Source organism: Fukomys damarensis, unplaced genomic scaffold (genome assembly GCF_012274545.1).
Source record: "Fukomys damarensis isolate Sample0158 unplaced genomic scaffold, DMR_v1.0_HiC HiC_scaffold_18, whole genome shotgun sequence".
NCBI classification, from domain to species: Eukaryota; Metazoa; Chordata; class Mammalia; order Rodentia; family Bathyergidae; genus Fukomys; species Fukomys damarensis.
Genome location: NW_022900930.1, coordinates 45,088,546 through 45,099,188, shown reverse-complemented (window position 1 = coordinate 45,099,188; position 10,643 = coordinate 45,088,546). Strand labels below are relative to the sequence as shown.

At 44.2% G+C, this 10,643-nt stretch overlaps 1 long non-coding RNA gene across 1 annotated transcript in view; it reads left to right on the top strand.

Moving 5' to 3' along the window:
• Positions 1–10,643, top strand: part of LOC117286766 — a 30,531-nt gene that overhangs the window by 6,801 nt on the left and 13,087 nt on the right. The window contains exon 3 of the long non-coding RNA XR_004517886.1: positions 4,162–4,303. This is a non-coding gene — a long non-coding RNA (uncharacterized LOC117286766). The remainder of the gene's footprint in view (positions 1–4,161; positions 4,304–10,643) is intronic.

The following is a 10,643-nucleotide window of genomic DNA, read 5'->3' as shown; positions in this document are numbered from 1 at the left end:
GGAATTAGATCCAGCATTTAACTCTAAAAACTTCCTGCAGGAGGGGCTCTTTAGAGGAGGGCTCCTAGGAGGACCCCTGTGCTAATCCCTCTGGGAAAAATAAACTGGAGGATGTGCGGTGAATAAAAGCCAGCCCCCCAGCTTCCTTCCTTCCCACATTTCATGTTCATATCGAAAGCTCCCATCCTAAAGACCCATAAAACAACAGTCCCTACCAGGAATGATTTCCTGCAGGCCCTCTGGAAAGCACCAGGAAAAACGTTCCTTTTAATAGGTTGTTCAGGGAAAATAAAATCAATAATTTCTAAGCAGACATTTCACAGATGCAAATTTATACTGTCCACCCTCCCCCACTACTCCGTGTGCTATAAGAAAGAGGCACCGGCCATGTTGTCTTCGGTGAAGACAGATGCTGCCCGGCACTTCTCAATGTGGGCTCAACAACAGAAACCCTAACCACAATCTCTTGGAGGTTTTTTGGTATGGTCTCAGCTGTATCTAGCTGCCTTTGGCCATTGCAAATACATTCCATTCTGTGATTTACACATGGAATCTCTAATAGAATTATACTTTTTAAGGTCCTGACAAATTAAAACAGGACTGAATGTAGAAAGCTTTAGGTCTAATAAAGACTCGACAATGGGTCTTCAATAAAGACACATCACACTTAAAGGATGGGGACATCGAGACACAATCACGAGATGAGTTTTCTAAGAATGCTTCAATCAAATTGGGAGTTGCTTTGAATAATTAATTAGCTCCCCAGCCATTGTTCCACAACCGGAAGACAGGGCTTCCTCTTTTCTCTACCTTTGAATAGAGAGCTCTAGTGATAGATGTCATGATAGTTCTTTTTCCTGAGAAATGGACCGAACGTCAGAGAATGCAAATCAGAGATGCACGTAAAATAAAGGTAAAATAAAGGTCTGTCTCTGTCTCTGTCTCTCTGACTCTCTTCTCTGTCCCCCATACCTCCCTCCCTCCCTCTTTTTATACTGGGGATTGGACTAAGAACTTACCTCACCAGTTGTCTTTTTTTTTTTTTTTTTTTTTTTTTTTTCAAAAAGAACTCAGGTCCTTGCACTTGCAAGGCAGGCGGTGGAAACACTGAGCTAAATCCCCAGCCCCCATCTTTGTTTACTTAACTTTGAGACAGGACCTCACTAAGTTACTTAGTTGTCCAGGCTGAGGTTGAATTTGCAGTCCTCTTGCCTCAGCCTCTTAGAGTGCTGGGATTACAGGCCTGGCTAAAACACTCTCATTTTTAAACACCTACTCCCTTTGCCATTTCTCCCTCCTGCCCACACTATATGGTGAGACTCTGTCTCCAAAAAAAAAAAGACTTTCATGAAATAAGACTTCCAGAACTGCTCCAGAAAGTGGCAAGAGCGATAGGGTGTGTTTTTAGTGAGGGGAGGATGTTGAGATGCATTAATAGCAATGTACCTTTTATTGTAATAAATTTAAAAAATGTAAATATTTACCTTGTAAATTGATGATATTTCATATATCCCAAGATCCTAAATCCTAGTCCTAGATGTTTACTACACAGAAACTTGGGAGTTCATAGGGTGCTCATGTGAAAATGTTTAAGGACCCCTGGATGTCCATCTCCAGTGGGTTAGATAAGTGACAAGACTGCATCTTGTGAGATACTGTGTGGCATTTAGAGGCAGTGAAGTAATCATATATCAGCTAAATAGAAAAAGCACAAAAACACAAGACTTGGTAAAGCAAAAACAACGACAGAAAAAGAAATAATTAAAAGTAGAGTAAGAGATGAAGCGTAATTCTTATATAAACTGAACAAACATATAAACCTAAAGCTGTATCTTTCCAATGACGCACATATTTAGGAAGCGGTATCAAATTGATCTGCCTAAGTGTCTATGGGAAGGAGCGGGGCAGGAGAGGAGAGGTGGGGATGGAAGAGAAGAATACAAAACCGTAAGACAGGGCCTTACAGGGGCTGGAGACCCGGGCAAATATCTGGACATGAGACCCTTTGTTCTCCAGTAAAAGTTGGCAGAAATTGTTCATTGAGAAGGAAAACTTTCATATTAAGAAAGAAGATGATCATAGCTCACTATTCAGCCAGTACTTTCCCTCGAAATAAACATACAACACACAACACCAAGGGATACACACGGGCAGAACAATATATTCTCACATAATTCCTACACACACTAAATCATGTCTGACTCAGAACCGTACTGGACCACAACGGTGGAAAAACCTGTCGTCTGCGTTTTGCTGATGCCTCCTCTGTGTTTCTGCCATTCTTGTGCCAGTTCTGGTCGGAGCTTGGGATGATCGAGGGGAGTCGGGGATGCTTCATCTGAAACTGCTCATAGTTCAGTTCCCCCCCCCCATTTTTTATTTGTTTATATCGACTGTACGGGAGGAATGGGTTTAACATTTCCCCCAGCCCCCTCGCCACACTCCCTAGTTTCACGTGTTGGGGGATTTCCCGGTGTGTAACGTATTTGGATCCTGTTCAGCCCCAATGCCCACCCCACAGTCCCTCCTATTCCCTTCCTCTCATGACAGAGTTCAGTCTTCACAGTGTCTCTATCCACTCAGTTTCCGAAGAAGCTTACTTCTGCCTGTATACACGGCAGAACGTCTACCCCTAGTTGGGCATCACGAGATAGCAAAGGTTATGATTTTGCTTGGTCCACGGGGCTTCCCAGTCACCAGTAAGCCAGTAAAGCTGTAGGAAGGGTGAGCTCCTTTCTTCAGGCAGAGTCGGCTTCTGGACAGCACCTGCGTGAATAGTTTCTGATTTGTAAAGACTTTTCTTCAGCTCTACTTTATTTCCTGTGATCATTCTAAAATACTGTGTCTGCCCACAGCATTTTGCGACGCTTCTGTTCGATGTGTTTTCCTCATTATCGCTTAAATTCTCCCCACCTATTCCACCCCTTGAAGAATGTGCAATATTTCCATCCTCCTGGCCTTTAGCCTCCTGCAGAGAACAGGCTGTGGGCAGAAGTGCTGGGCTCCTTTGGACTGGCAGTTAGGATGTTTTATCCACCACCGCTGAGCGCCGTCCTCAGTGAAGGCAGAGAGGCAGAGAAGTGGGAAGGGAAGTTTTGAACTCAAGTGCATGGCTTAATCTCTCAGAGCTCAGCTTACTTATTAATAAAACTGGAAAAAGCTGGAAAAATCTACAGCATATGAGTGAGGGTTGGAGGCATCACTGCTCCACGGGGCTCCCAGGAGGCCCTGGGTAGATGCGGGCTGGTATTGACCCAATCCATATTTGGCTTCTCCTAATGTGACTAAATCAGAGCCATCTGCAGAGTGATGCATTTCTTGACGAAATACAGAAAATGCGGTACCTGAGTCATTTTTCTCGCCCACTCCACGGATGGCCTTTCTTTCTGTGATTGTCTTTCTCAGCTCCGAGGGAAAGGCTATTATTCCCGTGGGAGGTGGTAGTTTGTTCCTGTCTCAAGACGGAGCATCACAATCTTTCCCCTGGAATTGTTCAGCGAGTCAAACTTTAATAACTTTGTCTCTGGGGAGGAGTCTTTAGTAGTGCAGAAAGACTTTCCTGATGCTGCTCTTCATGAGTTTCTCTAATTCTCAGCCCCATGCTTTGCACTGGAAACGCAGAGTGGGCTGACGTTTGCACCTGAGCCAACTTGCAAGGCTCCTCCACAGAAGTCACCGCCCAGGAAATGCAGTGAGCAGCCAGGAAAGTGGCCATGAGGGAACAGGACAGCTCTTCGTGAAGGGATGGCAGGAGTTCAAGTTAATCTCCAGAGCCCCTTCCTTGGATGATCTCAGCTAGCATTCTCAGGAAGGTTAAAAAAGGATGTTAGTAGAAAGGTAAGAAAGACCAGTTTTCTCGTTTCTTTCCTGTTTTTGAGCTTTACAAAAAAAAAAAAAAAAAAAAAAAAAAGATTTCATTTTAGTTTTTGGTACCAGGAGTTTTAGGTTCAAACAAAATTGTGAGGAAGACAGAGATTTCGCCAAACCCCTGCTCACACCTACGCACAGCCTTCTCCAGCATCAACACCTGCTATCAGCGTAGAGCATTTGAACTTAACATCGACACATCTTTATGATCCCAAAGCCGTAGTGTATATTATGGTTTCTATTACATTTCGTGGGTTGGAGCAAACATGCAATAACACGTTCTCACCTCTGCAGGGTCACAGAGAGCATGTTCATTGCCTTCAAGATGCTTATCCTCAGTCAGTGGTTGCCACGAGCCAGGGTGGAGGGAGAGACAACAAAGAGACGGAACACTCCTTTGTGTGAGCACTGAAGACTGTGAGTGCGGCACCCGATGGTAAGGATATGTTCAGTGTTTGTAAGAAAACCTCCCAACTGTCTTCTGAACTGGCTGTATCACTTTGCCTTCCTACCCGCAACGCGTAAGTCCTCCTACCACTGCACATTTTCACCAACACTCAGGGGCAGCGGTCTGTATTTTCCAGTTGGGCTGTGGTGGTGTCTCATTGTTTAGTTCCATTTCCCTGATGGCATACAGAGGCGAGCGTCTCCTCACATGTGCGATGGCCTGAAGGTTTGGGTCTCCCCGAAATCCAGAAGTTGAAACTTAATCATCACTGAGAAGGGATGAGGAGGTGAGGCTTTGGATTAGGTCATTCACCTCATGAATGGTGCTAGTGATCCTACCAAACAGCCCAGGGCGAGCTCGTTTTCTCTCTTCCACCGTATCAAGATGCAGCAAGAGGACACCTTCTGTAAACCAGGAAGCAGCCACCAGACCCCAGTCTGCGGGCACCTGGGTCAGTCTCAGACCTATCAGCCTCCAGAACGATGAGAAATGAACTCCTGTTGTTTACAAAGCCACTCAATCTAATAGATTTTTTTTATAGCAGCACCAACGAACCACTGCAATATACTTACTCTCCATATCTTCTTTGGCGATGTGGCCTTGTGTGTGTTTTTAACATCTCACGCTCCCCTTTCCCTTATAAATGTGCAGCCTTGGTTATGTGCAAAGTATACAGAGCAGCAGATGGTAGCTAATCTTTCATCTTCTTGGCCCTCCTAGACTGGCCTCTTCGGGTCTCTGTTGCTGACCTCTCTGCATACTGGGACAACCCCAGCCAACACAGCGTATGCTTTATCTCTCCTAGAGGTCTGTGTTAATAATACGTGACACCTCTGAAACAGGATACAGGGACTTTAGTTACAGGCGTGACATTTCCTCCTAGACACACGATACGATGCTAATGGCCAGCTCCTTGTTCAGACGGCTGTTTGCTCAGCTTTGCATCCCGAGCAGCATGCCGGGGGAGGGAATTGTGCAGAAGTGGGAAGGAGGATCTGAGTAACAAGTGTGATGGGAACATACGAGCAATGTCCCTAGGAAACATTACGGCAAGTCCAGAGAGAAGAAAATCTACAGGCAGAAAATTTGCACCTCAATGCTACAGGGAAGGGCTGGGGGATTGTTTCAAGGAAGAGTCCTCAAGGCTTATGTGTTCCTTGATGAACCCTTCCCCAGCTTCCTGAACTGCCCTTGGGTTTTATCAAGCTTCTAAATCTTGCTGACTATGGAAAAATACAGTAACGTATGAAGGTTGGTTGTCTTGCCTTTTTAATGTGCCAATTGCAGTCAATGAGTGCTGTTGGAAGAAGATGAACGTGCAATTTAGGGAGAAGCTTGCATCCACATACCGGCTTAATTAGTATGGAGGGACTACAGCACTGCCATGATTGATTTCTTCCTCTATTTGCTAATGTGTCTTGTTTGTCTCCCAACACAAGTCTGTCTTCTAGGTTTGTGGCTTCATTTCCTTTGTTTGTTGATTCCTGTGCTCTCTGCTCTGTGGGGTCCATTGGCTCCAGCTCCCAGCCTGATGAGACAAAGGATTTAGGGTTCCTTCTTGATAAGGAGCTGCCATCACTGAAAAATTGCAAATGACCTTGGCTAGGAGACCGTGTTCTCTCAAGACCGACTCTGAATCCTAACGAAGTCAGCCATGGTCACTTCTATGCCTCACCATGCATCCTTTTGGTCTGTTACAACCTCAGCCTTCCTTGCTGTGTTCCTCCGTCTGGTGCCTGAGCCTGTTATAATTCTTCTTTCTTTACCCGTCATATTTTTCATTTGCTCAGTGTCCTGCTAAGCGATTGAAAGTCCACATCTTACCCATTGTTTTTTTTTAAAATTAAGTTTATTGGTACATTTAAAGCAAACACTACAGTTACATTTATCACTGGGATCTTGTACCTTTACTTACCCATTGTTTAAGGCTAATCTTCGCATTCAGTTCTTTGATGGAACCTTTTTGACTATCACAGGCTTGATGGTTTTACCTTTATCTGGCAGTAAAATCTTTGGTCTTTGCTGTTAATTGATTTATTACCTTATTTTATACGTATATAGATCAAGTCTCTGCTCTACCAGGCACTGTGAGAGGCACCAAAAATGCACAGATAGATAAAGTTGAAAAAGTTATCATCCAGGAGTGAGAGGTGGACAGCAGAACAGAGATGGGCTAATGCCACATAATGCAAAATGGTATTAAGCACAGAACTGAGGTGCATGCCTGTAAGACCAACTCTGGGAGGCTGGAGGGTCACAAGTTAGGCCTAGCTTAGCAACTTAGTGAGACCTCTATCTCAAAATGAAAAACAAGAAAGGGGCAGAGATGTAGCTCAGTGCAAAAGCTGTGAATTCAATCCCCAGTACAAAAATACCCCAAATAAATAAACGAAAACAGGCAAAACAAAACAAAACAAAAAAGATGTGACCGAGGGTGTGAGGATGTGATGGAGAGAAACAAAAGGACTCCCTTAAGAATGGGATTTCTCAAGGTGGGTAGCATTTGAGCTGAGATGTAAAAGACAAAAGGAGCCGGCTGTGGGGAGATTTTGAGGGCAGAGGAAACACACACAAGGGTCCTGTAGATAGAACAAGACTGGTGTTCAAGGAGGGGAATTAATTCCAGTGTGGCTGTGGTTGGAGCTTAGTAAGGGAAGGTTTGGTGGTATGCGGTGAAGTTAGAACATTGAGCAAGGACCAAGGGACAGAGCACATTGTGTGCCAGAGTAAAGATGCTGGAGGGCTCAGAGGATCCACTGAGTATTAGAAGGCCCAGGCGTTCACTGCGTGAAGACAAAAGTGGAGGCAGCAGCTCACACACCTTTGTGGTATGTGGTCCGGGAAAAGGGGCCTGGCGGTTTGGTTGGACAGAAGGGGATGCCTTCTTGTGTGTATTCAGAGATAGAAGTGGTGATCACAAGTTTGATGTAAAGAAAGTGAGAAGGAAGCATCAGAGATAACTGCCAGGGCAAGAGCTGGACTAGGGTGGGGGAGAAGAGTCGAGTCTTCTATGTGGCCACTGTAGCAGATGTCTGTCATTCATTTCAGCCACAGACAGGATTTGCTAAAGGATTTGACCTACATTAGGAATCCATGGTTTCTTAGGGTAGAGAGCAGACTCTTGCTTCAGCAGTAATCTCTGTGGTTGGGGTGACTTTGACTCTGGCTCAATCAGCCACACCCATGCAGCCTCAGGTTGCCTTTTGTTTTGGGAGCAGCAAGTCAGAGGCACGGTCTCTGAGCCCAGCAGCAGCGTGGACACTGGTGTCCGTGTCTGGCGTCCATGGTAACATTTCTGCAGTATGACTTGGGGACTGTTGCTGCCATGGGCCTGCAAGTCTGTCCTCTTGTACTTCCAGGAATCTTGCAGTCACCTATACCCTTCCCATAAGATCAAATTTTGCTTATTTTCAATTCTATGCTCGAATACTTAATTCTGCCATGGAGAATTTGAGAAGCTTACTAGGTATGTAAGAAGGATCTCAAGGAGGCAGTGGAAATCTGAGGCTGTTATTTAGTGGAGGGGTCATAGCTGGGGTTAGGTATCTGGGACGGCCTGGTATATAGATGCCATTAAAGTCAGGCTGAGAGCCCTAGGGGAGAGGTCGCTCACTGAGCAGAGGACCTATCCTTGGGGCGCTACCACAGTGAGCTCAGAGAGAAAACCTGTAGCCCACAGAAAGAGTGGGAGCTACCCAGAGGACAGTGGTGGCAAAACTATGGAACATGCATTGTCTATCTATCTATCTATTTATTTATTAAGACAAAAATGCTAATAAGAGTTGTTTTTCCTAGCCTAAAACATCAGTATTCAGGTTTAACTGCAGTGTTGGTGTTTTGCTATAAATAAGTAGGCTTTGGGATGCTGTTTCTAGAAGGTTCATCATCACTGCTGTAGGAGAAGGACTATCAGTGGGGTGGATTATCATGAAGGCCAAGGGTTCTATTTCAGGAGGGAGAGAAGGTGCAGTTGTATCAAACTCAGCCAAACACTACTGCTTGATATTGCTGGTTAGATTAGAGGCTCAGAAGTACCAATTTCTTACATAAAAAGTAGAATATGTGTTTCAAGTCAAAGCTGAATGTGAGTTACAAATTTATGATTACCAATGATGTGACAGTAACTAAAGTAATAGAAGAAAAGCTATAAAAATTTTAGAGGAAGAGAAAAATATATGCATTGCAGATGCTATAATTTTGCTCCCAGGTCTAGTGTAACTCTATTCAAACATCAAATGAGGTTAACAAAGTTTAAAAAGACTAACATGTCATTCTCAAGTTCATCTAAATATACTAAGTGGGTGAGAAAATGGAAGTTGTGTATTTTGTGTGCTTTTCAGATTTAAAAATGTGTCATAAAACTACAGTACATTGAAATAATGTGATACTGGTATATTAGGTAGATATAGTTTAAAACAGGGTGAAAAATGGATTTTAGTGACCATCCTATCAGATATAATGGAAAGGTAGAATTAGAAGTCAGTGGGGAAAAGAAAGTTCTGACTATTTCCACTCGCATTGTTGAGTCCATTCTTCGTGTCTGGCCCTGCACTGAGTTAGGACATGGAACTTTGAATGTGATAAATCCTGTGATCTTGGAAGCTTAGACTCTTTGCGGAGGACAGACAATCTAGGCTAAGTCCAGAGACTCTGAATTATCTAAGTGGTAGACAGGAGTCATTATGGACCCTTGACTCAGCCTTCAGTAGGTGTCAGGTTAAGGGCTAAGCAGGTTTTCTGTGTGGAGGCCGAAGCTAAGCTGAGCCCCAAGGAGCCCTCGAGGTGGTGATGGGGGACTCAGAGGAAGGAGACTTGGTGCAGAATGAGCAAGCAGCAGGTAGAAAGGCCTAGGGTGAAGGGAGGGCTCGGCGCAGTTGGAGACAGAAGGAATACAGTGTGGCCCAGTTGTTTTGCAGGAGAGAAGTATGGAGAGAGAGGGGGGCTTAGGAAGGACTTATGTGTGTATTATCATTGCTGTTTGTTTGCTAAGGAGATCTGGAGAGGCCATGGAGAGCCACAGGATGTATAAGAAGCACTGCAAAGTGTGAGGATGATTTCCAAGCGTCTGGGAAAATGGCAGTGGGGAAAGCAGAAAGTGTGCCTGCAGAGGAAGGGTGTGACGAATCACTTTGGGCATACACTGGGTATTTAGCTGGTATTTGTGTCCATCCCTGTTCTACAAATGTCTCTGGTTACCTATTTGAAAGAGTTTATTGAAGTGTTACCTTATGACAAACACAAAAATGGCTTCCGATGGATTAGAAAACATGTAGTACTTACACCTTCAAGAGAAAAGCCAAGTAATGCAAAATCTTGTTTGCAGTTTCCCTTTAACAACAGCACACTTCACCGATATTTTAGTGTAGTTCTAGTATTGCATGGTTTTAATGTGTATACAAATGTGAAAGGGGTTGAGCTTAATATAGAGAGCTAGAAGTGTGGGTTCTTGGAGGCAGATTCATCGACACATTCTATAAACACTTACTGCTTGCTGGATACTTGTCACTGGAGGTGCGGCAGAGCACAACTCCAAGTCCCTGGTCTTTGGGGCCCTCATGCCAGATCAGAGGCATCTTCTTCTAGGAGTGGGGTGGAAAAATGGGTTGGGCTCATGGTCCAGGGTAACACAGAAGCTTCAACATCAGGGCTGACAGGGCTTTCTGAGTTTAGTGCATTTTGTAGCTGAGGGAACAAAGGCTCGAGCTGCTTCTTCCTTGCGTGGTTGCCACAAGGGTTGGGCCGCACTTCGGGTCTCTTGTTTCCTTTAATGTTCCTTCAATGTAATTACATCCCCTCCTTGCCTCAAGCCTTAGCAGTTGCTGGGAGCACACAAAATGTTCATAGAGGGAGGTTTGTGTGTGGCAAGAAGATCTGCATGGCCCTAGCTTTGCAGGAAACAATCACAAAAGACTGCATCTTCTTTACCAGATTACACTCATTTTCATTCATGCAACCAAGAAATGTTACCACGCTTCTGCTATGTAAAGCCCATTCCCCCTTTTGAGAATATAACTGTAATTAAGATGGATTTTTCTTCTGCTTTTTTTGGGTATTTAAATTCAGTGGGGAGAGGTAATAAAAAGCAACTTCAGCAGATTTTTATTTTCATAGGTAGAGAAGTTCTTGAAAGTTGCTTGAAACACTGAATGTATGAACCTAGGACTCTTTGTTCCAAGGAAAAAGATAGCGTTCTGTTCTTAAGACCACTGAGCACAATGTTTTTGTCAGCTGACCAATCCATAATCTTTTTTCTGTGCATTTCTATTTACCGACACCTTGTTTAATATGTGTTGTTCATCCATCAACACTGAATTATGACTAACAATAC